The sequence below is a fragment of the Triticum urartu genome, chromosome 2A (genome assembly GCF_056163025.1).
Source record: "Triticum urartu cultivar PI428250 chromosome 2A, HENAU_Tu73, whole genome shotgun sequence".
Lineage (NCBI taxonomy): Eukaryota > Viridiplantae > Streptophyta > Magnoliopsida > Poales > Poaceae > Triticum > Triticum urartu.
The window spans coordinates 98999564-99025048 of record NC_141874.1 but is presented as its reverse complement, the minus strand read 5'-3'; positions in this window follow the sequence as shown (position 1 = coordinate 99025048).

Here is a 25485-nt window from a genome sequence, read left to right as displayed (position 1 = left end):
TATTTTTTTATGCATTTTAAATGCTGTTTTTTATATTTATTTGTGTTTAAATATGTTCAAACTTTTATAAAAACAATAATAATCTTTTAAAAAACATGTTCAAATTTGTTACTTGAAAATATCATCGGCGGCGGCGGTGGAGCGGGGGAGGGTGCGGGGGGTGCCCGTTGGCGGCGGTGGAGCGGGGGAGGGTGCGGGGGGCCGGGTGCTCGTCGGCGGCGGTGGAGCGGGGGAGGGTTGCGGTGGGTCGTCGGCGGCGGTGGAGCTAGCGGGGGAGGGTGTGGGTGGGATCGAGATGGAGGGGGATCGAGATCGAGATGGAGGGGGAATCGAGATCGAGATGGAGGGGGATCGAGATCAAGTGTCCTCATGAATTCAAAAAGTGCCCATAAAATTTAAAAATATTCATGATATGAAAAAGTGCCCATGAAATACAATCGAGAAATGAAGACTACGATTTAAATACAATCGATCTTAGCTAGCTATCTGTTCACAATCTTCTTGCCCTTCTTTTTCGCAAATGGAATTCTTCTGTGGAACGGACGTCCTTTAGGTAGGGTGGTCCTGCTTCTTCTTATGGTGTGTGCTGCTACTTCGTCGTCGTCGTCATGTTCGATCTTCGGGTCGCCATACTTGTCGAAGTCTTGCTCATTGGCTACTCCATCCATTCCGATGATCTTCCTTTTGCCTCTCCTCACGACAACACGACTGGGCTTTGACGGGTCGGTAATGAAGAAGCATTGGTCCACTTGGGAAGCCAGTACCCATGGCTCATTTTTCGCGGTGACGTTTGCGCCCGCGGTCTTGGATTTGGCTTCGGGTATAACCATGGTGGTGAAATACCGGTCTTCTTTTAGGACGCTCTTGGCCCATCTGACACGGAACATCGGGACCTTCTCTCCAGCGTAATTCAGCTCCCAGATCTCCTCGATCCTTCCGTAGTATCTGTCCTTGTCGTTACCGGTGTAGGATTCCATCGTTACCCCGGAGTTCTGATAACCATCGCTCTTCATGTCCTTGTCCTCGGTGAAGAATGTGTAGCCGTTGATATCGTACGCCTCATAGGTCATCAGGTTGTGCTCGGCGCCCTGTGACAAGGCGAATATGAGTTGTTCTTCCGTGGAAGAATCCTCATGTAAAGGGTACGACAGAAGCTTCTGCTTGAACCAACGCGTGAAACATGAGTTGTGCTCTTTGAGTATATCTCCGTCCATCCTCTGTTGGCCTCGGTCATTGTACGTCTTCTCAATAAAGGTTTTGTGCTCTACCACCCAAGGATCGACCACGTCTATGTGTTGTAGCGCGACTAGGTTTGCTCTTTCAAAGTCGGCGAGTCGACCCTCGAAGTCGACATGCATTTCGCGGCGACCCTCACGGTGACCCCATCCAGCGAGCCTGCCGAGGTGCCTGTTGACGGGTAGACCAACGGGGTTCTTGATGCCTAGATAATTCGTGCAGTAGGAGATGCACTCTTCGGTCAGAAAGCCCCTGGCTATACTTCCCTCTAGACGTGACATGTTGCGAACGTATCCTTTGATGACACCATTCATCCTTTCGAACGGCATCATGCTGTGCAGGAACGTCGGCCCGAGTTGGATGATATCCTCCATGATATGGACCAGCAGATGCACCATAACATCGAAGAATGCGGGCAGGAAGTACATCTCAAGCTCGCATAGTATCACCATGATCTCTTCCTGTAGCCTTCTGAGTTGCCTCACGCCAATCGACTTCTGAGAGATGATGTCGAAAAAGTTGCATAGGCCAAATAGCGTTTCACGGACATGCGCGTCCATGATCCCACGGATTGCAACTAGAAGTATCTGCGTCATCAGCACGTGACAGTCGTGAGACTTCATCCCGCTGAACTTCTGCTTCGCTAGGTCTAGGTATCTGCTTATATTCCCCGCGTAACCGTAAGGAAGTTTTACTCCTAGGAGGCAGGTGAAAAACTGCTCGATCTCCTCCTGACTTAGAGTGAAGCACGCGGGAGGGTAGTCATTTCCGGTCTTCTTGGCCTTTTGCCTTTGCGACGAATTTCTGTGTCCTGCTTCGCCTCATCATCATCATCATCATCATCATCATCATCATCATCATCATCATCAGCGTGAAGCTCCTGCCTAATGCCCATTGATTTCAAGTCTGCCCTTGCTTTCGGCCCATCTTTGGTCCTCTCTGGCACGTTGAGCAGGGTACCAAGCAGACTCTCGCACACGTTCTTCGTGATATGCATGACATGAAGGCTGTGAGGCACATGGTGGATCTTCCAGTACGGCAAGTCCCAGAAAACAGACCTCGTTTTCCATACCTTCAGCAGCGGCTCTGGCGCCTTTCGCTTCTTTCCCGGCTCTGGCGCCTTTTGCTTCTTTCCCGGCAGTGGGCAGTCTTTCCAATTTTTCAACAGCTCGTCTATTTCCTCGCCGCTCCTCGTACACGGGCGTTTTCGGGGTTTGGTTTCACCATCGAACAGATCCTTGCGTTTCCTCCACGGGTCATCGTCGCGAAGCCACCTTCGATGTCCCATGAACACAGTTTTCGAAGACCCGGGATCTCTATCTAGCTGGCGATACGTTGTGTCATCCATGCACCTTACGCATCCAGAAAATCCGTGGACTACCTGCCCCGCGAGATATCCGTAACCGAGATAGTCGTGCACCGTCGTGAGCAGTGCGACTCTCATAGGGAAATATTCTTTCTCTGTGGCGTCCCACGTATTGGCTGGCGTTTTCCACAGCGTGTCTAGCTCCTCCTTCAGCAGCCCCAGATACAGATTGATGTCGTTCCCTGGTTGTTTCGGCCCTTCAATTAGCATACTCATGTGAATGTACTTCCTCTTCATGCACAACCAGGGGGGAAGGTTATACATCCACACAAACACAGGCCAGGTGCTATGTGTGCTTCTCTGGCTGCCAAACGGATTGACTCCATCGGTGCTTGCACCCAGCATGATGTTCCTTGGATCCTTCCCAAATTCTGGGTATTCGAAGTTCAACGCTTGCCACTGGCTCGCATCCTTAGGGTGACTCAGCATCTTGTCTTTTTTATTTATCTCCGGATCATTTCTGTCATCTTCCCGCTTCTTCTCCTCCCTATCCGCGTGCCAACACAGGAGCTTTGCTACCTTAGGGTCCGCGAAATACTGCTGCAGACGAGGAGTGATCGGAAAGTACCACACCGATTTTCGAGGAGCTTTCTTCCTCTTCTTGTATCGAGTGACGCCGCACACCGGACATATGGTAGACTCCACGTGCTCGTCCCGATAAATGATACTATTGTTCATGCACACATGGTATTTCACGTGCGGTAAATCCAGAGGACACATGATTTTCTTCGCCCCCTCGAAACTGGTCGGGCACTCCCCTTGGGAAGACGTTCGTGCCAGAATGACATGTTCTCGTCGAAGCATGCGTCGGTCATTTTGTGTTTTACCTTCATCTCCAGAGCCATGAGCGTTACTTTCAGGCGGGTATCCTCGGGCCCACATCCTTCATACAATGGAGTAACCGCATCTATCTCCAGTTGATCCAGCTTGGCTTTCTCTCGGGCGGCAGCTCTTGCGTTATCCGTCTGCTTGAGAAGCAGCTCTTGAATATGAGGGTCCTGCACCCAGCCTCCATCGTCGTCTGCTCCGGCATCTTCATCTTCATGATCGTGCCCTTCGTCTTGATCTTCCTCATCATCATGTACGACATCTTCTACATGATGACTGTGTACAGCTTCACCGTCGTGATCATGTCCTGGAGATTCTTCGTCTTCTCGCCCGCCCTCGCCGCGGTGGTACTTGTCTTGTTGCCCTTCCTCATTTCTTGCCCGGCCCCCATGGACGACTTCATAGTCATCTTCATCACCTTGCCACCGATAGCCATCCATGAAACCACGCAAGAGCAGGTGATCCCGCACCTGCCCGGAATCCGGGTCCGCAATAAGGCTCTTCAGCTTGCATCTTCGACACGGACATCTTATCTCCGTCTCGTTCTTTTGAAGCATCTCAGCCTTCACGGAGCTCAAAAACCTATTCACGATGCCTTCAGTCATCCTGCGGACCATGGTCGCCTGCGGGGTAGAGCAAAACGATATTTTAGAACCAAGAAAAAATTTGGCATGACCTTCCCTAAAAATAGGACCAAAAAGAATGCATAGTGCCAAAATTCTCGCCGAAACGGAAATGAATCAAAACATTCCGGCAAAATATTGGCAACTATCGCATTTCAAATACCGGTACCTTCAAACACAAACATTTATGCAACACCACAAACACATGCAACACCACAAACATACATAGATCTAGCTAGGACACAAAAATTGCATGTGCACGTTGTTGGAGCAAGCTAGGGAGAAAAAAAGTAGATCTACATCATGAAGATAGCTTTCCCCTTACTTACCTATCAAAAAAAGGTAATTTCACCACTTAATTTTGATGAATCTATGGTGGAAATGAGGTGAGGAGGAGGAGGCAGCCGAAAGCTTGGAGAAGGAGGTGGAGGGAATGAAGTGGGGAAAGTGAGTGGGTAGGTGTGGGGCTGTCCAAAATATCTTGTTGGGGTCCCAGGTTACTAATGGCGCACCACCAGCAAATGCGCCATTAGTAACCCTGGTTACTAATGGTGCACCTGCAGGTGGTGCGCCATTAGTAGTTTTGCAAAAAAAGTAAATAAATAAATAAATATATATACTAATGGCGCACCGGGTAATAGTGCGCCATTACTAGTTTAAACTAGTAATGGCGCAGTGTGAAACGGTGCGCCATTAGTAGTTTTGCAAAAAAAAGAATAATTTTTTTTACAGTAATGGCGCACTGTCTGCCTGGTGCGCCATTACTAGTTAGAACTAGTAATGGCGCACTTCGACCTGATGTGCCATTAGTTTGTATGGAAAAATGGAAAAAAAATAATACTAGTGGCGCACCCTGTTTCTGGTGCGCCATTAGTGTCTTCCACACTAATGGCGCATCACCAACCAGTGCGCCATTAGTATATAGTAGTGGCGCACTGCTTCCATGGTGCGCCATTAGTATCAATCCTATCTATAGCCCTTTTCCTAGTAGTGAGTTGTGTGTGTGTGTCTATGAGAGAGAGAGGAGACGGTAGTCGGGGTTGTCTGATCGGTAAACAAATGAATAATGTCAGTCTGGGATGGAGATGAAAAGGAGACCGCAACAAATGTTGTGTCTACAGGAGAGAGAGAGTAATTTTAGTGGTATGAGTCATATGTAGAGACATATAGGGTGTGTGAGAGAATCCCATAGAGAGAAACACAAAGTGAAAGACGAGTGGAGACTGTGTGTGTGGCAGTCAAAAAGAAAGCTTAGGTACCGAGTGATACCAGAGAATAGTAGAGACGTGAGAGATAATGAAAACCGTGTAATGTATAATGATAGGGAGAGTGCGACACTTCTCAAGGGAGACGTTGAGAGACCATGTTTGCGAGGATAGGAGAAACATGAAGTGAGCGTGCGGGTGAGCTGGAGAAAAGAGAGTGATAGCTACCTAAAGGAGCATGCATGCGAGAGAGATGGGCGTGAAAGGAGTGAACAAAAAAGGGATTCAAATATTTGAATTCGAGATGATGATACATGTAATCCATACTCGAACCAAAATTGATCTATCAAACATGCATACTCATATGAATTCACGCACATCTATGTTATTTAATATGTAGATATTACTGATCCATACATTTTAGTAGAACATAATTTGGTTAATTTTTTTGAATTCAACCTTAATATTTCAAGATCGTTGTATTTGTAAATCATATTATACATATAAAGGAGCATAATTCTTTGTTGTGCTTTTGAAAGTATATATAAAAAATGATGTATATAGAATGTAATTCCAATTGAAAATGGATCCCGCCCGAAAAAATAGAATACAAACGGGATTAGAATTGAGTTGGCACGGTAAACATGCACTCTGCAAAATTTGAACGAAGCGGGGAAAGTCGCAGTAACCGCCCGAAACCAAAATCTGCGAGGTGGAAATCACTACTGCCTATCCCTGCCACGCAAAGCCTATCTGCTGGATTTCTATAGGTTTCGATAGGGGTAGGTTTGTAATTTCACCCAAACGTGACGTAACCGCCTCTCACCTGGATTCATACACAGTTGGCGCCAAAACACAGTGTGTCCTCAGCCGAAATCGACTCCCTCCCCGATTCATATTCATACACGGTGGGCGCCAAAAACAAACTCTCGTCGGCAAATATTCGGTGTATGCGGGATTACCGTCCTATCCCAACCGACTAATGTTGCTGTGATGTAGTAGAAATTTGAAACGGGGGCTAAGTTTGTAAATTTCCTCGCATTTGAGACAAGCGCGCCCTGAATACATGGTTCCCCCTTCCTTTCTACCTCCCTTTTCCCCATTCGTACTCCGTGGGCGCCAAAACACCCTCTCCACCCCACCCTCCTCTGTCCGCTGCCATCCGCCACCCCATCCACCGCCGTCCTCCTCCACCATGCCGGAGCTGATACCCCGACGCTGCCATCCATTAGAAGAGATCGACCTCTCTCATCCACGGCTTCGGACCGGGATCCTTGCATCCCGTCCTCTCGCTTCATCCCCGCTGTCGTCCACCTTGCCGGCGCCGCTCCTACGACCGTCTCGTCCACCGCACCCTGCCGCCACCGTCTACCCTCCTAGATCTGCTTCCACGCCGCTGACAGCCATCGCTACCACAGCACCGTCAAATTCTCAGCAGATGCGTACACGGCGCCGCACCAGAGGCGGTACTCTTTCGTATCTGCTCAACTTATTTATCATAGCAAGAAAATAGATCGCCATTGCTTTACTCTGATTTCTTGTCTTGGTTGCAAAGTTGCCTTTGTCCGGTTTGCACCTTCAGATCCGCCATGGCACGCTCAACACTATACTCCCAATGCTTATGGTTTTCCCCTTTTATATTCCACACTAGTTAAATCACAGTACACTAAATTTCAAAATTGGGTCAGTCGATTTTTCAGAGCTCGCCGGAGTTCGCCGGTGCCATCTAAGGGGCTCGGGTGGTTGTGGGGCCTCACCGAACGAAGAAAACTCGGCGCGGGTGGGGGTTGGGGCGGGGGTGGCGGAGGAACACATGCGGTGGGGGCCGGTGGTCCGGCCGGTGGCCCATGCGGTGTTTTGTATGGGAAGAATCAGAGACGAGGAAGAAGAAGGGTTAGGAGACGTAGGATCTTCATCCAACCGCCTGAAATGGTCGAGAGACAGCTGGGAGTTCCATTCTTAATGCGCTCTGGTTCATCTTGTGTGGGCACTGCGCAACCAACATTTTATTATCCAAAATCTGCTTGCTCTTCTTTACCATGTTCCTCTTCCGTTCTTCTTTAATATGTACTCTCTCCGTTCCTAAATACAAGTCTTTGTATAGATTCCACCATGGACTACATATGGAGCAAAATGAGTGAATCTACACTCTAAAATGTATCTGGATACATCTGTATGTGATCCATAGTGGAAACCTCTACCAAGACTTATATTTTGGAATGGAGGTAGTATGATAGTAGTACAGTATATTCCTTGTACTGAAGATGAGCAGGGACATTTTCAGTGTAGAGGTCTATACGATCGGTTGTGATGGACACTTTGAGCCTCTTTGATTCGTAGGATCTTGTAAACATAGGAATAGGATTTGTAGTGGCCTTCCCACCTGAATCCTATAAGAATAGCAAGGAAATGCGGGGAGCTGTGTCGCCTTTGAGAGTTACACTGATATTAACAGTACCGCACCTTCACTTGAAGAGAGCTGGTATCCGAAGCCTTTCTAGCCCTACCAGCAATACTAGCACATATATTCCAGCAAGTTCCACTTTGCTGATTTTACTCTGATGCTTAAGGTTTTCCCGTTATATCTACACTATGATCTGTGTAGCTGCTTTGTGTCGCACTAGCAGCAGTCCACTCTTGAAGCTAAACACTGCAATGACTTACAAAATTGGCACCAAGGCATTGAGTGCCATTCTGGATGAAATGAAACTCATACGCTCCCCACCTGTTGATTCTTGTTCAGAATATGATCCTAATGACTATTCTAACCTCGAGGAGTCAAAGGCAGATGGCCTATCCTGTTCACCCATCAAGGTGCCTGTTCTAATTTGGCAATGTTTTATTGATTGCGGGTATCTTGCATATGTTGTCTTGCATTTCTTCTACTTTGTTGCACCGCCATCTGCTTAGTTTACTCATCATATATGTTGAGATGCCATGCCCATCCATTATCAATACATATTTCATCTGTCATCATGCCATGTTTTTCCACTCAAATGTTGTTCTTGTGCATCAGACATCAAAAAGGAAGAGGGTGATTGCAAAACCTGAAGGAGCACCGGCAAAGTCCTTGAAAAACGCGATGGTGCCGGAGAAATCAGACAACACCCCACTTATATTGGCTGTACAACCAGTGACACAAAACGTAGGACTGACTCCAGCAGACTATACCCATACTTCACTGGCCACACCACTAGCCCCACCACACGGGACCTGCACTCCAGCAAAAGGTATACCAATTTCATTTGCCATAGCACCAGCTGTACCACAGAAAAATCCCACTCCAGCAAAAAGTACAGCAAGTCCACCGGCCGAAGACCTATCCCAACTGCAGAGACGGCCAATTCCTGCAGATTGGAACCCCATTCCATTTATTCCCAGTTTAAAAGACAATGCTTTCAATGTTGTTAGGGACTACGTGCATATATTCCCATCATGGGAAGATTATTGTGAAGACAAACACCATTTTCACATCTTCCTGTCCAACTTATGTGTAAGTGCTATTATTCATGGTTATTATTTTCCTGTTTTCTGCTGATTGAATATATCAATGATTTACATTACATTGTTTTAACTAGGCGAGGGTCAATCTGGATAGTCATGACGAGCAAAGCTTGCTTGTGCTTTTCAAGGAACCATTGCAGCAGTATCGGTGTTACCTGAGGAAATCACACTTTGATGGCAAGTCTATAAACGAATTTCCGGTGAAGTCTCCTGTGCTAAATTTAGAAGACATTGAATGGAAAAATCTTGTTATGCACTGGTCTCATTCCCAGGATGAGGTACTATCTATGAAATCACATAACAATTTGAACTTCTACTTTTCCGCATGTGCCTTACGGATCTTTTTTGCAGGAAATCTGCTCAAAGAAGAATTCTGGTTTGACAAGAACGACAGGATATCGCAAATATGCTGCCCGCTGCTTTGCTCTTGTTAGTACCTGTTGTCCTGTATCACTGTACTTGCATACATACCTGGTTCATTATGTGACAGCAGTATGCATGATAGCTTGCTTATCAATTGTTCGCTCCAAATTATCAAATCTGTATGAATGGTTACATTAGTGTAGAATATATCCAATGCCAATGTTTTTTAGCTCTGCATTGTTCTTGTAAGTACATGCTGTCCTTTATCAGTGTACTTATAATGACAAGTAGTTGTTCATGTACCATCACTCTGCAGCTTATTTTCCTTTGCCCTCCATTTTCTACACATCAGATCTATATTTACTCTTACCATAAGGTTGGTACTGAAGAAGTTTAGCTGTGCATTGCTCTTGGCTGTACCTTTTTCCTGTATCGTTGCACTTACATTTATAACTGCTTGGTTATGTAGCATCACTCTTCATCTTATCTTAAATATTCTCCATTTTCGTATATTATCACATCTATATTTACTCTTAACAAAATGTAGAATAAAGGCAATGCTTTTGAAGAAGATTCTATGGTAAACTTCTTGAATTGCCCCCCCCCCATCAGCATGGACAATTCCTTTATAGAGCATGTCTTCACCAATAATGTAAGTTTGTCCATCTCAAGCCTTCAAACTTTGATGTATATATTTGGTTAGGCATGACTGCAACAGCTGTTTATTTTCGGTGTTTGCATCAAATTGCTTGTTTAAAGTTTATTATGTAGTTCATAAACAAAAGTTTGTCCTTTCTCAATTTAAGTTTTCAGTTGTACAACCAAGTTCCTTCTTCATACCATGTAAATTAAACTATACAGAGCAAGTGATCTTCTTTTGCACTGCATGTATGCTTCTGTTCATCATCCATAATCCAGTGGTGTGGTGAACCTACCCACTACAACACAATGTCATATTCTGCAATGTCTTAACTATGAACAATGTCATATCATTCTACTGTTATTTAAACCGTCTCTTTATTTGCCAATCTGAAATGGTATAAATTGACAGCACACTAACCATTGATACTTATGAGTTCTTGATCTGTAATCCAGTGGTGTCGTGAAGCTGCCAACTCCTTCACAATGTCATTTCCTGCCATGTCTTGACCTGAACAATACCATATTGTGTTAATGCAATTTTAAACTGTGTCACTTTATTTGTTAGTAAGAAATGTGATGAATTGTCAGCACTGATACTTTTATGTGCAAAACCTATCATCTGTCTGCTTGTTTATCTTTCAGAGTGAGGAAGATATAATTGTTGAACAAGCGCAGTCTCATCATGTTGCTCAGGTGCTTGTGCTGCAGCTCCCCAGCAGGGCTAACCTTTCTTGAACTCTATTGAAGTGCTATCAGTTTTGTATATTATTTTGTTAGCGTGTTGCACTGGTGGCGATCTTTGATGCCCGGTGTATGTAATATGCTATCTGCTTGTGCTTTATTATCATAGTGGCGAACTTTGATGCCCAGTGGATGTAATATGCCGTAATTTCTTTATTGTATAGTCTAGGTTTTTTCTTATGCACGATGCTGCAGTTATTTTACTGTATATATATCCTGTCTTCGCGGTAAACCAGCCAAACCGTAAAATTACGGTACATAATCGGGCCGTCATGCAATCACGATGTAGGTTGGGCCTGAAACATGCCGAACAGCTCACGGGCCGGCAGCAGCCCGAAATGAACCCCTGCCCATGATTGTGTGAATCAAATCACGGGCTTTTAACAGGCCAAAATTGTCCCAGTCCTTGTTTGGCCCATTCAGATATCGGCTGCGAGCAGGCCGGATGCAAACCGGGCCGTAGTTAGGCCCAACTATATGACGAGCTTTTAACAGGCCGAAATGTTAAACGGGCCCTTAACATGCCAAAACTAATATCAGGCCGAATTACTAAGTGGGCCTTTAGAAAGTGGGCCCAAAAGCATTGTGTCCAGTTGACGGGCCGTATCTGATATGGGCCATAATTGAGCCCAAAGCCTCTTAAAGGGCCGGACCTGATCTGGGCCGTAATTTGGCCCAGAACGTGGTAGGCTTTTAACGGGCCGGATCTCATATGGGCCACTATTAGGCCCGGAGCGTGGCAGGCCATTAATGGACCGGATCAAATATGGGCCGGCATTTGGCCCAAAACATGGCATCCAGTTAATGGGCCGACCTACTAGGGTCCTCAAAATCTTGTGGGCCTACAGCTGGGCCGGCCCATTAATGTCGGCGAAATCTCATGGGCCTTTAGCTGGGCCGGCCCATTATGATCCGCAAGAATCTTGTGGGCCTTTACCTGGGCCGGCCCATTATGGCACACAAAAATCTTGTGGGCCTTTACCTGGGCCGGCCCATTATGGCCCGCAAAATCTTGTGGGCCTTTAGCTGGGCCAGCCCATTATGGTCCGCAAAATCTCGCGGGCCTTTAGCTAGGCCGGCTCATTATGGTCTGCAAAATCTTGTGGGCCTTCAGTTGGGCCGGCCCATTTAAACTTGATGGGCTGGTCCACGTGTCAACATATCATAGGCGCGTCTCGCCCATTTGATGAGTGACACCTGTGCCAACGCGGACCTGACACGTGTCTCCTCCAGCCAATGATGATTTTACACGTGGAAAATCTCCATTGGTCGGGGCTGTTAACGGGTTATCGGATCCAAAACCCGACCCGATAGCTTAACGGCGTTCCGTTACGGTGGATGCCACGTGTCGGTCACCCTTGACGAAAGCACTTCTATGACGCGCGATTTATCGTCATGGAAGTGGACACTTCCGTGATGATAATTTTGGTAATGTCATGGAACACTTCTACGATAGCACAGGTATGACTATCTTGATTCTGTCATAAAATCGTCATGGATGTACATGCATGACAGAAAACGCGACCTACTGTGACAAACACGTATCATCACGGAAGTGTATTTTTTTGTAGTGAAAGCTACAGAATATGTATCATTTGTACTCGAGATTAACTAGATGGCACACAAAAGTATTAAAGAACAACATAGGTAATACTAGAAGTGGTATAATACTATAATCACCAGCCTGTGGGATAGCATTGGCTGATGGATGATAACTATGGAACAACTTTACCTAAAGAACAAGTATCTTAGCTGAACTATGGAACATCGTTAACTCCTGAATAAGACCCGTAAGAAATCAGCATGAATATACAGTGAAATGTGATGATCTATTTTCCATGCTTAGATGAATAACAAAGCCAAAAATGTTGCACACAAGTAAGATGAGGGTACAACCTATCTGGCTGCCATCCATAGGAGTGAGCATCATGTGCTGACTTGTCGATGGCCTTGCAGTTGTTGTGGCTGTCCATGTCGGCCACGCGCATTCGATGCAGGGAACTGTTGAGTGGGGACTACAGGTCGCTTCTGGTGTATGCTTCCCTTGTTGGAGCAGCTGCGGTGAGTCGGAAGACGGTGTGTTTGAAGATGCAGATAACGCATAATGTTAAGAATGACATATCTCTTTGATCTGAAGAAATACACTAAGAGATCAACAGCAAGGTATGAGAGTGGTCACACGTCTATTGACTGAAGACTAAATTGGGGTCACACGATTTTATTTTATTTTGGTACTGTCCGATCTACGCCGGATGGCTGGCCGTCTTGTGCCTCCCGGCTGACACTGTTCGGAATCTTCCCCGGAGAGCCAGCGACCAACGGCAGAGCAGCCTGCCTCCGCCGTCCGTGGCCCCGGCCAAACCCCGCTCCCCGCCCCACCGCACTGCCGTGGTTGCGCCACCCTCGGGCCAATCCACAAAGACTCCCTGTCATCCAGATCCGGCGGCGGCAGTATCTTCAACCCAAGCAACTCTAAAAGATAGCCATCTAAGCGCTGCTTCCGCGGCGAACTTGCGGCCCTGCACCCTTACGTTAGATACCGGCCAACCGGCAGCCTAGGAGCTCCGCCGCCTCAAGGGGTGCTGCTTCCCATTGGGAATCGATTGGCCCAGAATAAAAATTCAGACAACTGACGCCTAAATAAAGTGATTTGAGATGAGGGCGCGACCTATCTGGCGGCATGGTGAAGTAGGCAGGTCCACCTGCCGAGTCTGTGAGGCCGGCGCGGTTGCAGTGGCGACCGGCGGCAGGGAAAGAGCGATGTCGCGACGGTCGACGGCTACGCGGAAGCAGCGCCAGGACTCTGGACGGATCCAAAGTTGGAGCCGCTCCGGCGCCATGAACAATGGTGGGGGTGAATCGGCTCTGGTATGGTTCACGCGGCTGTTGTCGAGGCAGCACCAGCAGCACGGAGTAAGAGGCACACGGCCCAGTGCACGACAGCAGATGGACAGCGTCTCCGGCATTAGGGAGGAGGGCGGCTGTGAAATTGGTGCGGTGGAGGCGCCATGGAGCTGGGGCTGAGGTTTCGTGGCTCGGGAAAAGGGAGCTTCCCGGGGAGAAGGTGATTTGGTGCCCACGAGGTATGAATGGGGGCGGGCGAGGGGGGGGATTGGGAGGGGAGTGTAACCATGTCTTACGGACGCATTTGTCTGAAATGTGAGGGGGAGTTACAGTTCTACCCTTGCCTATAGGCTTCTTGGCTTGGGTCTGTGTACTGAGGGTCGGGGATAGTAGAGTAACTTTGCTTCTCCCCAAATAGTGGGCGGGAGCGATTTCAGGCGAGGAGGGCGTGTTTTGAACTATAGTGTGCGCGAGCGATTTCGGGCGAGGAGAGCGTGTTTTGAAATAGTGGGCGCGAGCTATTTCAGGCGAGGAGAGCGTGTTTTGCCGACCATGGTTTATGAATTATTCGGCACATGTCATTTCGGCCGAGGAGAAGGCGTGCTTGGATGAAGTTACGAATCTACCCTCGATGTACAACGGGCCAATTGATGCGTGTCCCACATAGGACGGTAATTTCACATTTCCCATTTATTTGCTTGGGCGAATTCCACCGAGCAGAGAGGATGTTTAACAGTTCGTTCAAATTTTGGGAGAACGAGCATCCACGTCTACCTTACGAAGTCGATTCAGATCAAATTTTGAAATATTAGCTTGCCACTTCTTTTTTAGATGGAGAGATGATGCTCGGGAGTAATGTGTTTTTACATGCTCGTTGCTAGCGATTTACTATATGACAAATAGTTGACCCACTCAAAAACGCGAATCAAACCCAAAATGAAATATCTCGATTCAATGAAATAGCTCGTTCAGTAGGTCAAAATAGTGAACTAAATCCAAAATTGAACACCTCAATCGAGTAGTATGTTGTACAGTATTATAGTACTCCATGAACATGTTGGAAGTCAAATTAATGAACTTGTTTGATATACGCATGTATCTGTTCATGTGTGGATTGCAGACAACATGTTCTCCAATTTAAATATTTGAATGCAAGTTTATATCGAAACATGGTTTATATCAGTCTTTGATGCATAAAACGCGACCTCCCCCTCTCCCGGACTCCTATTATCTCTCTCTCTCTCTCTCTCTCGCCGACAATCTTCAATTCTGTCGCACGCATCCCGACACAAAAACCTTGTTGGTCCCTCTCCCTTTATCTCCATCTCTCTATGTCTCTCTTTGTGTGTGTGTGTGTGGGGGGGTCTTTCTAGTTCGCATGCATATATACACCATCTATAGGTCTCTCTCGCACACTATGTATGATACTCTAGCTAGTCCAAGCTAGATATCTTGGGTGCACTCATCGTATGCACACAAATTCCTTGGCTCTTTGCCCGTAACTCTCTCACGCACCACTATGTCGTCTCGGAGCTCTCCCCCCTCTCTCAAACTCTCCATCCACCTGGGTCACACATACACATGCATATCTCACTCGCACTCGATAGGCCCATCTAAAACTCTATCTCTTGCCCTCGTTCTCTCTCCATCTCACACACGCACACACACAATCTCATGCCCAGCTAGCCAAGTATGATGGTCTCTCACTCAATTATAGGCACACGCAGTCCCCCCTATATGTATATGACTAGCTAATCTTAGTCTCCATCACAAACATGTGCATGGTCTATCTCGATTTCTCTCAGGGCATCTTTCTATCACGCAGGCACTCCCTCGATCTCCCACCCATATAGTCCCCTCACAATCTCAATGGGATCTCTCTATCACAAACACACCCTCTCTCCCTCCCCATGCGTCCATGCCATCCATGTGTCCCTCTCGACCTTTGTTCCTTGTTGGCCAGACCTCTATTGGACATGTGGTACAGGGGTGTCTCTCTCCGTTGCAAACAATCACACACTAGCTATCTTCGTGTATCTCCTCGCCTTGCTTTTCCATCTCGGAGATGCATGCGTGATATGTTCGCATAAGAAACGAAAAAACACACTCTCTCTCTAATTTATCGTTTGTTGTTACTTTCTCTTTCACACATATACTCTTTTTGCACACTTACTCATTCTCCTTCACACGCATTTGATCTATCTCGATTGAGGCACTCTCCTCGGTCCATAGCATATAGATTTATTGAAAAGTCAAACATCACAAAGTTTGACCATGTACGTGGAGAAAAAGAATTACATCTAGTACGGCAAACATATATCATTAGATTCACATGAGATGTAGTTTTGTATGATGTATCTTTGGTATTGTAGATATAAATAACATTTGCGTAAACCTGATCAAAGTTTCCAAAGTTTGACTTCTAAAAAATTTACATGCACTGCATTATCGAGCAGATGTAATATCTATTTCCCCCTCTCAGCTATCTGACGCACCACTCAGCCTTATCGGGGCTCCTCAATCTCTCTCAAACTTTATTGGTCAGTTTGGTTTGTGACCTGACCCTCATGCCACGATGGACGGTACTGCCTGGTGTGGACGTGAGATGTAAAATATTTCTGCCTGGCCAGGCTTGTGTGGTGCTGAAGCATTTGGTTCATGCCTGGGCCAGGCAAAGCATCAACATCCCATCAATCAATCCATGCATCAATTATTTAATGCTAATATCCATCCATGTTGCTGTTAGCGTCGTGGCCACACGACCAGGCACGGCCAGGCGTTCGAAATCGGTCGCCTGGGCCAGGCTACTTGTAGTGTCTGGAGTTCAGCCAGGCTAATTAAAGTGCAAGGGAACCCAGGCCAGGCGGGCTTTCTTTTTCATAGGGTAGCAACCAAACAAGCGCGCATGAAATCCAGCCACAACCCCAGGCCAGGCAAAAGATGCTCAGGACGCAAGCCAAACTGGCCTTATATCTCCCTGGTTCACACATACACATGTCTCGCTCGCGCTATACATATGGACCCATCCAACAACTCTCCGCCCTTGTTCTCTCTCCATGTGACACCCCCCCTAAGTACCATAATCCCTCACTCCATCATAGGCGCAAGCACTCCCCCCTCCTAAGTATGATTATCTCTTACTAGCCATCAGGAACACACGTATTGTCTCCTTCCATCCATATGTCTATCTCGATATCTCTCGGGGCATATTCTATCGCGCACACACCTTGTCACTCGATCTCCCACCCATGTAGTCCCATCATGATATCCAGGGGATCTCTGTGGCGACCCGACCCGAATGGATCAAGCCTACTGTGCTCCGGTGTCATCCCTAGATCAGTAATGCTGACACCAAAGTACATCGAAGGATTTATAGCAGAGTGGCAATCACACACTTATTACATCGTTGTCTCAAAGAGAACTTATTACAATAAATATGGCTTAAGGCCATCTAATAACGATAACAGCGGAAGACTCGGAAGATAAATGGGTCCATCAACTCCAACGGCATCACTGAGTATAGAACCACGACCTAAAAGCACCTTACTCGTCGTCTGAAAAGTCTGCAACATGAGAAGTTGCAGCCCGAAAACGGGTCAGCACATGGAATATGCTGGCAAGGTAACACATAGAGAGTAATGAAATGAAACAGCTATACTACATGCATATATGGCTGGTGGAAAGCTCTATGGTTACAGTTTTGCATAAAGCCAGTTTTTCCCTACTGCAAAGGAATACATTTATTTAACTATCATGGTAGTTGTTAAACATCGAGAATGGTTGACAGCATTCCGATCCCAATTAAGTAATTAAACCCATTAATATTAATTAGAGTAACATGATGAGATTCACATGATATTCAAGTACTAGATACTCAAGTTGTCCATAACCGGGGACACGGCTAATCATGATTAGTTTGTACACTCTGCAGAGGTTTGCGCACTTTTCCCCACAAGACTCGATCGCCTCCGTTTGGTTTCTCGTACTATATGGTGTTTGAGAAGACGGATGACCGAGACATAGTCTTTCAGAAGCGCTAGCACCTTACGATCGGGTAGACCGTACCACCTATAACCCCTACATCTGCTAGTCTACCACTGTAAGAGTTCACACGACTTAGTCAACTATGCCAGAGCCCATAATAGCTTGTGGCTGCACACGGAAGTTACTAGCATGAATGATCTTATGATCCCTTTGAGCCTGGGTGGCGGTCCAAAATAAAACAGGCAAGTCCTGATAGACATCAGGTGCCTCAATCCACCCAGATGTGTGTTTAAGTTGCCACCTTAGATAAACCATTAAAATTATCAACTCACATCTGTCATGGATATCACTCACCCAATCCACGTCTACTAGCATAGCATGGCATAATAAGCAAACGTAGAAGTAACTCCCAAAGGTTTCATAATAATACAGGTAATAGGTACTACCTCATCTACTTCCCATCCCACAATTTAATCAGATCCTAATCATGCAATGTGAGAGGATTTATCTAATGCAATAAAACATGGGTTGTAGAAAAGGTATGATCAAACTGTTACTTGCCTTGCTGAGAATCCGCGAGTCCTAGGGTTTCGAAGTAACAAGCGGCGCAATCCGGGTGATCTATCGCAGACAAACAACAAGCATATAATAAGTACTCATCTAATGCACAGGTAAATCTCGAACAAGAGAACGAACCAGAAAGTTCAACTTAAGAACTCCGGTTGCAAAGAAAGAACGAACCGAACAAAGAAACGGAAAACAAACGGCGGAAGAAAACAACTCGGTTCTAGCAAGTTGAAACTAGGTCAAATTTTAATGTAGCAAAGGCTTGTTCAAGTTAATTAGACGGAACGGCGGTTTTGAGACGAAACACCAGGCGCTTGAATCACCTGATTCCGCTAAACGAGCGAGAAGAAAGACTAGAACGAAGATCGGATCTGAGATCACGATCGCGGAATAAATCCAACGAAAAGAAAGAGACGAACGGTTAAACGAATGGGCGTCGTTAACCGGGAAAAAATCGGTGATCACGTTCGTTGAGACGAACGGTCCGAAAGAAGAACGAAAACCGATCTAGGGTTTCGGAAAAGAAACCGAAAAGAAAAACCGGAAAGAAAACGGAAAAGAAACGGAACGGTTCTTTTAAGAAAAACCGAACCGGGGAAAAGAAGAGGCGGCGTGGCTACATCGGGAGGCGGGGCTCCGGGCGGCGGCTTAGGGCGGCGGCGGCGGCTTAAGGCGGCGGCGGCGGATAAGGCGGCAGCGCTAGGGCGGCGGCGGCGGCTGGCGCGCCTGGCGCACGGGGCGGCTGGGCCCTTGGCCCAGGCGGGCGCTGCGGTCTCCTTTTTTTTAAATCGGTTACGCGCGCAGAAAAACAAAAGAAAGAAAAGCTAAACGAACTCCAAAATTCCTAAAGTAAATTTTCCCCGACTCCTAAAAATGAGCCGAACAAAATGAACTTTACTCCGGACCTAGAATGCAATTTTTGAAAACACGCATTTTTTCCCTATCCAAATAAAAAGCAAACAAAACTCCTGCAAAACCAAAATTTGATTTATTCATTAGATCTTCATTTTTCCTAACTTTGGGAAAGTCATATTATTCCCTCTCTCATTTTTTTGATATTGGAAAAATAATTGAAGATGAAATAAATAAATCAAATGATCCTCTTTTCCAAAATTTGAGAGAACTCAAATATGAAAATAACGAAATCTCCAACTCTCTCCGTGGGTCCTTGAGTTGCGTGAAATTTCTAGGATCAACCAAAATACATGAAAATATGATATGCATGATGATCTAGTGTATAACATTCCAAATTGCAAATTTGGGATGTTACAATCTCTCTATGACAAACATACACTCTCTCCTCCCCATGTCTGCATTTTCTCCGTCCGTCTCTCTCGACCTCTCTCCCTTGTTTGTCAGACCCCTCTTGGCCACGTGCTAGGAGTCGTGCTCTCTCGGTTCCAAACAACCACACACTATCTCCTCACCATGCCTCCGTTGTTGAAGATGCATGTGTGATATGTTTGCATAAGACACACACGCTTTTTCTCTACTTTATCATGTGTTGTCCATGTCTCTTTCACACACGCATACTGATACGTCTCCAACATATCTATAATTTTTGATTGCTCCATGCTATATTATCTACTGTTTTGGATGTTTATGGGCTTTATTATACACTTTTATATCATTTTTGGGACTAACCTATTAACCCAGAGCCCAGTGCCAGTTTCTGCTTTTACCTTGTTTTAGGGTTTTGAAGAAAAGGAAAATTAAACGGAGTCCAATTGACCTGAAACTTCACGGAACTCATTTTTGGAAGGAAAGAAGCCGAGAAGACTTGAAGTGCACGTAAGGGAAGCTTTGAGGAGGCCACGAGGTAGGGGGGCGCGCCCACCCCCCTAGGGCGCACCCTCCACCCTCGTGGGCCCCTCGTGGCCTCCCTGATGTACTTCTTCCGCCTATATATCTCCATATACCCTAAAAACATCCGGGAGCACAATAGATCAGGAGTTCCGCCACCAGAAGCCTCTGTAGCCACCGAAAGCCAATCTAGACCCGTTCCGGCACCCTGCCACAGGGGGCAATCCCTCTCCGGTGGCCATCTTCATCATCCCGGTGCTCTCCATGACGAGGAGGGAGTAGTTCTCCCTCGGGGCTGAGGGTGTGTACCAGTAGCTATGTGTTTGATCTCTCTCTCATGTTCTTGAGGTGATACGATCTTGATGTATCGTGAGCTTTGCTATTATATTTGGATCCTATGATGTTTCTTCCCCCCTCTACTCTCTTGTAATGGATTGTGTCGGTGTCAAAACCGGCGGATCTCGGGTAGGGGGTCCCGAACTGTGCGTCTAGGCCGGATGGTAACAGGAGGCAAGGGACACGAAGTTTTACCCAGGTTCAGGCCCTCTTGATGGAGGTAAAACCCTACGTCCTGCTTGATTAATATTGATGATATGGGTAGTAAAAGAGTAGATCTACCACGAGCTCGGGGAGGCTAAACCCTAGAAGCTAGCCTATGGTATGATTGTTGTTCTGTATGTTGTCCTACGGACTAAAACCCTCCGGTTTATATAGACACCGGAGAGGGTTAGGGTTACACAAAGTCGGTTACAATGGTAGGAGATCCACATAACCGAATCGCCAAGCTTGCCTTCCACGCCAAGGAAAGTCCCTCCAGGACACGGGACAAAGTCTTCAATCTTGTATCTTCATAGTCCAGGAGTTCGGCTAAAGGTATAGTCCGGCCATCCGGACACCCCCTAATCCAGGACTCCCTCAGTAGCCCCTGAACCAGGCTTCAATGACGACGAGTCCGGCGCACAGATTGTCTTCGGCATTGCAAGGCGGGTTCCTCCTCCAAGTACTTCATAGAAGATTTTGAACACAAAGATAGTGTCCGGCTCTGCAAAATAAGTTTCCACATATTGCCATAGAGAGAATGATATTCACACAAATCTAATCTGCTGACGTATTCCGTAGTGTGACATCGCACCACGGCCAAGCCTTTATTCGAATCGTTTTATTGTCCCACCTCAGCGTGTTATGAGAGGCGGTTTCCTTGGCACGTTTCGTCGAAGCAGAGATCGTGTCCCCTTATTGCGGGATTCTCATCAATACGGGCATAGGTAACCCAATCGTGCCATTGATTACGGCGCTTGGAGATAAGCGAGTTTTACCAGGCTGGTGGGGACACGTAGTTGCGTCCACCCATATAAGGGGATAAGGATCCACCTTTTCACCTACGCCTTATTCCTCCTTTGCCTATCCATTTTCGCGCACTCGAGCTCCAGCGCCCAAGTCCGCACTCCCCACCTCAACCTTCTCCAGCCATGTCCGGAGCGGGAGGCAAGTGGATGGTCTCCTCCGTCACGGAGGGACACATCAAAAAACTGAGGAAGGCCGGATACTTGTCTAACGACATCGCGTACCGGCTTCCCGAAGAGGGGCAGCTCCTCCCCACCCCAAGGCCCCATGAGAGGGTAGTATTCCTTCCCCACTTCCTCCGCGGACTGGGCTTTCCTATCCATCCATTCGTCCAGGGACTCATGTTCTACTACGGCCTAGATTTCCATGATCTGACCCCGAACTTCATCCTCAACATCTCGGTGTTTATCGTCCTGTGCGAGGCTTTCCTCCGCATCCGCCCCCATTTCGGCCTATGGCTCAAGACTTTCAATGTCAAGCCGAAGGTGGTGCGCGGCAACCAGGCGGAGTGCGGAGGCGCCATGGTGGGCAAGATGCCCAACGTCTTATGGATCAAGGGCTCCTTTGTGGAGACCCTGAAGGGGTGGCAATCGGGGTGGTTTTACATCACCGAGCCGCGCGACCCTAAGTGGGTCGCAGCCCCCGAGTTCCGGTCCGGACCCCCAACGCGGCTCACGTCCTGGAAAGAGACGGGCCTGTCGTGGGGCAGCAAAGGAGAGGTGACTAGACTACAAACATGCATCCAAACCCTGGTGAACAAGCAGCTCAAGCTTGTCAACGTAGTCCATGTTATGCTCATCTGCCGGATCCTCCCGTGTCAACAACGGGCCTTCAATCTGTGGGAGTTCAACCCGGCGCAGCACCGAACTCTGAGCATGCTCTTCGAAATGACATACGAAGATGCCTGGAAGGTGCTTTTCAAGGGCGCCGAGGCTCCCGCATCTGCTACCGAGGATCGTGGATTCAGCGCGCTGCGTCACGCTAGCGCGGTAAGTTGTTTGTACCTTTTACAGGGTATTAGTTTTTCATAGTTTAACTCTATGCGGGATCTAAGCTCCCTTACCTTTGACAGGATTGGCAGGCGAAGTCCGGACAGATCGACTGTCCAGCTCCTTTGCCCAAAGACCCAGCCGATGCCCGCTTGGCGAAGCTGCTGGTTCCGGCACCCTATGTGGTGCCGGAGAAGAAGGCCACGAAGAAGGCCACGGGGACTTGAAAAAGTGCCCGGTGCCAGGAGGTGTCGGGTTCATCATCCGACGGCTCCAAGGCGCATTCCTCCTGTGAAGACGACGAGGAGGAAGAAGAGACCTCTCCCCCTCCAGTGGGGGGGGGGGAGAAGAAAAGGAAGGCCGCCCTCACTGGGGAGGCCGAAGGGTCCAAGAAGGGGAAAACCCTTCCTCCGGACTACTCCACCAACACCGACGACGGCGGAGAGGAGTGGCCGCTCAGGGCCAAGCCCCTGGCGAGATTGTAAGTATCTAGAACCAGAGTAATTCATAGTATTCCTTTATTGCACAGCTTTCCCTTATGTCAAATATGATTATGTAGCCCACCCAAAGACCGGCTCGACGCGTCATCGAGCGGTTCACTGGACTAGTCGGATGTGAATTCGCTTCCGACGGCTACCTTCTCCGCCCTACGGAAGACGCCGAAGTGTTGTCCCAACAGGTTCCAAGCCAGGAGGAGGTGGTCCGGGAGGCGCCGCAAGGCGACCTCCCGGACTCCAGGAGTAAAGGGGATCAAACCCCCCAGGGCTCCAAGTCCGGCTCTAGGCCGGACACCGCTCCGGAAACTTCAAAGGTTCTAGAGTCCGGCGGGCGACCTCCTTCCAAGAGGAGCAAGCCCACCGTGCCGGTGACCCCCGTCCAACCGGAGGCGCCGGACAATTTGTTGGAGGTGCTCAAAGGCGCCTCCATCGACGAGGAGCACCGCACCATTATGAGTGCGGTGGTCCAGAAGGTTCAGTCCGCCAAGAGCGGACTGACTGAAGCTTGTGCTAGCCTTTTAACAGGCTTTGAGGTAAGTAAAGAATGTGTAAATAATATTACCGCATAGACAGTAGCCCCTGATGCTCTGTTTGGCGTTCGGGAAGAAAAGCCGAATAGAGGATCAAATAGAATTCACAGGAGTCTAACAAAAAGGAGTCAATATGCGTATGCAGGCTTCTCTGCTGGCGTCCGCCGTACTGACTGCAGAAGTGGACACGCTAAAGCAGAACCTTGAGCAGTCCGAGCAATAGCTTGGGCGTGCCAAGAAGAAGCTCGAGGACAAGGAAGGTAAGAAATACCTTGTTTAAATATATATATATAAAAGTGCAATTGCAAAAAATGACAGGATTATCGTGGCTATTGTAGGGGCCACGTCTGATGTGGCAACCCTTAAGCAAGCGCTGTTCGAGGCTGAGGAGAGGGCGGCCACAGAGCGCACCAAGTGGGAGAAGTATGAGGCCCAAGTTGGCAAGGTGCGGCAAGAGCTCCAGTCTCTCATGAAAAAACATGAGAGTTTGGAGCTTGACTCAAAGACGCGAGCATCCGAGCTGCGGTGGCTATTGAAAATGCCAAGGCTACCAAGGCCGAATCCCAGAAGACCCTCCAGGAGTTGGATGCGGTGAAAAAGATAGCGGCGGGTAAGGAATTCTTTATGCAAAGCAAACACATAAACGTGAGTTACTTGTTACTTACCCGAATCCGGAGCTCTCCAGGAGCATTCACAGATCTTCCCCGTAGCGTGTCTGATGCCGCCGCATTCTATCGAGCCGAGGAGGGAAGCTCGACCGAGAAGGTGTTCTGGTCTCAGTATGCTGAGGCCAGACACCCCGTGCCCCTAAGCGACCAGCTGAAGCAACTGGTCGAGCTCCACAAGGCGGCCGAACAGGCCATGAAGGGCCTCATAGTTCGGTTGTGGCCTGGAGAGGCTCTGCCTGGGAGCTATTTCCGGCTGGTGCGGCGGCTGGTGGGGGCCTATCCAAGGCTCGAAGTCATCAAGCGCTCCATCTGCATTGAAGGTGCCCGTAGGGCCCTTGCCCGTGCTAAGGTGCACTGGGGCAATCTGGATGCTGAGAAGCTTGTGAAGGACGGGCCACCGCCGGGGAAAGAGCATCGCAAGCGCGAGAATTATTATAAGGATGTTCTGAAGGGTGCCCGCCTTATGGCGGATGAATGTTCCATGGATGTAATTTTTGAGTAAAACTCGCTCGTTTTGTCCTGTGCGCTGAAAACTAGTTCATATGCGCTAAGCAATGCTGTTGGAATTTAAAATATTACCTTCTGTGTGGCTGTTTATCAATTCTGAGAGATGGCAAGTCGTCGGCTTCTGCCCCCGTGCCGCTAGTGCTGGGGTGTTCGGGGATAAACCTGAGCGCTCTTTTTCCCATGTTTGGGTCCTTCGAGGGAGGCGCTCAGCTCAACGAACAAGGCAATCGGACTATAATGCGTGAACACTCTCACTTAGCCATAGAATTCTATAATTTTAAATTTCGATGAAGCCCCTAGTATTCGGAAGACCGAGTTCGGGGCGCTATCCACGCCTTGGCCGGACAGAGCCGACTCCTCGCTCTAAGCGGCATAAGTCTTTAGGGACTCGAAAAACCTCTCGAACAGCGACCAGCTCTCGGTTCATCATGACAGTCACTTCTAGCTTTCTCTACTGAGGTGCTTGACCCAGCCCAACTGGGGCACAATCGCAGTAGTTCTCCTAGTGCTACCTTAGCCGACATAGCGGAACGTAAGGCACCAAAACATAGGAGCCGGGCAAACCCAACTATTGACCCAAGACATGATTCGGAGCCGATGCATATAATGCTATAAGTTCGGGGTGCCGCACTTGTTAAAGTGTTCGGACTTCTCACACCATATTGAGGGGTACTAAAGCCCTTGGCGTATTTTTGCCGTACCAAAGTGTACGGGTGCAACATGTCGTTAAGGAACATATATTTGTAAAAAAAAGAGTAATGCAAAAATAGGCAAAAGCTATGCATTGTTTATTAAAAAGGGCTGCGATCAAAGCAGAACGATACAAATAATGCGATAAGCAAAAGGTTGGACTATTTAACATGTCCGTTCCAGGGGCAGGCTGCGGAATGGTATGCGAAACAGGTATACTTCTCGTGATAGAGACCACCTGGGAGTTCCGTAATGTGGCATGGCTTGTCTGCTTCCCTGGTTCTTGCATCGTTTGTGCGGCAATTGAACTACCGCATAGGCCTTCCGAAGAATGGAGTCCTGAAAGTAAGAGAAAATTAAAAAATCGGCAGCCCCTGGTGTGGTTTAAGCCGTGTTTCGGGCGTGCCGTGATGGTGCCCCTCCCCCTGTACCCATGGTATTTCTAGAGCGTAGTTATGTACGCGAAGCACTGGTGTCGCATTTTTGCGAGGGCTGGGGTAGGGGCTGCATTGCTACGCCTTCTCGGAACATGCCAGGCGGTCTTGTTGTAGGTT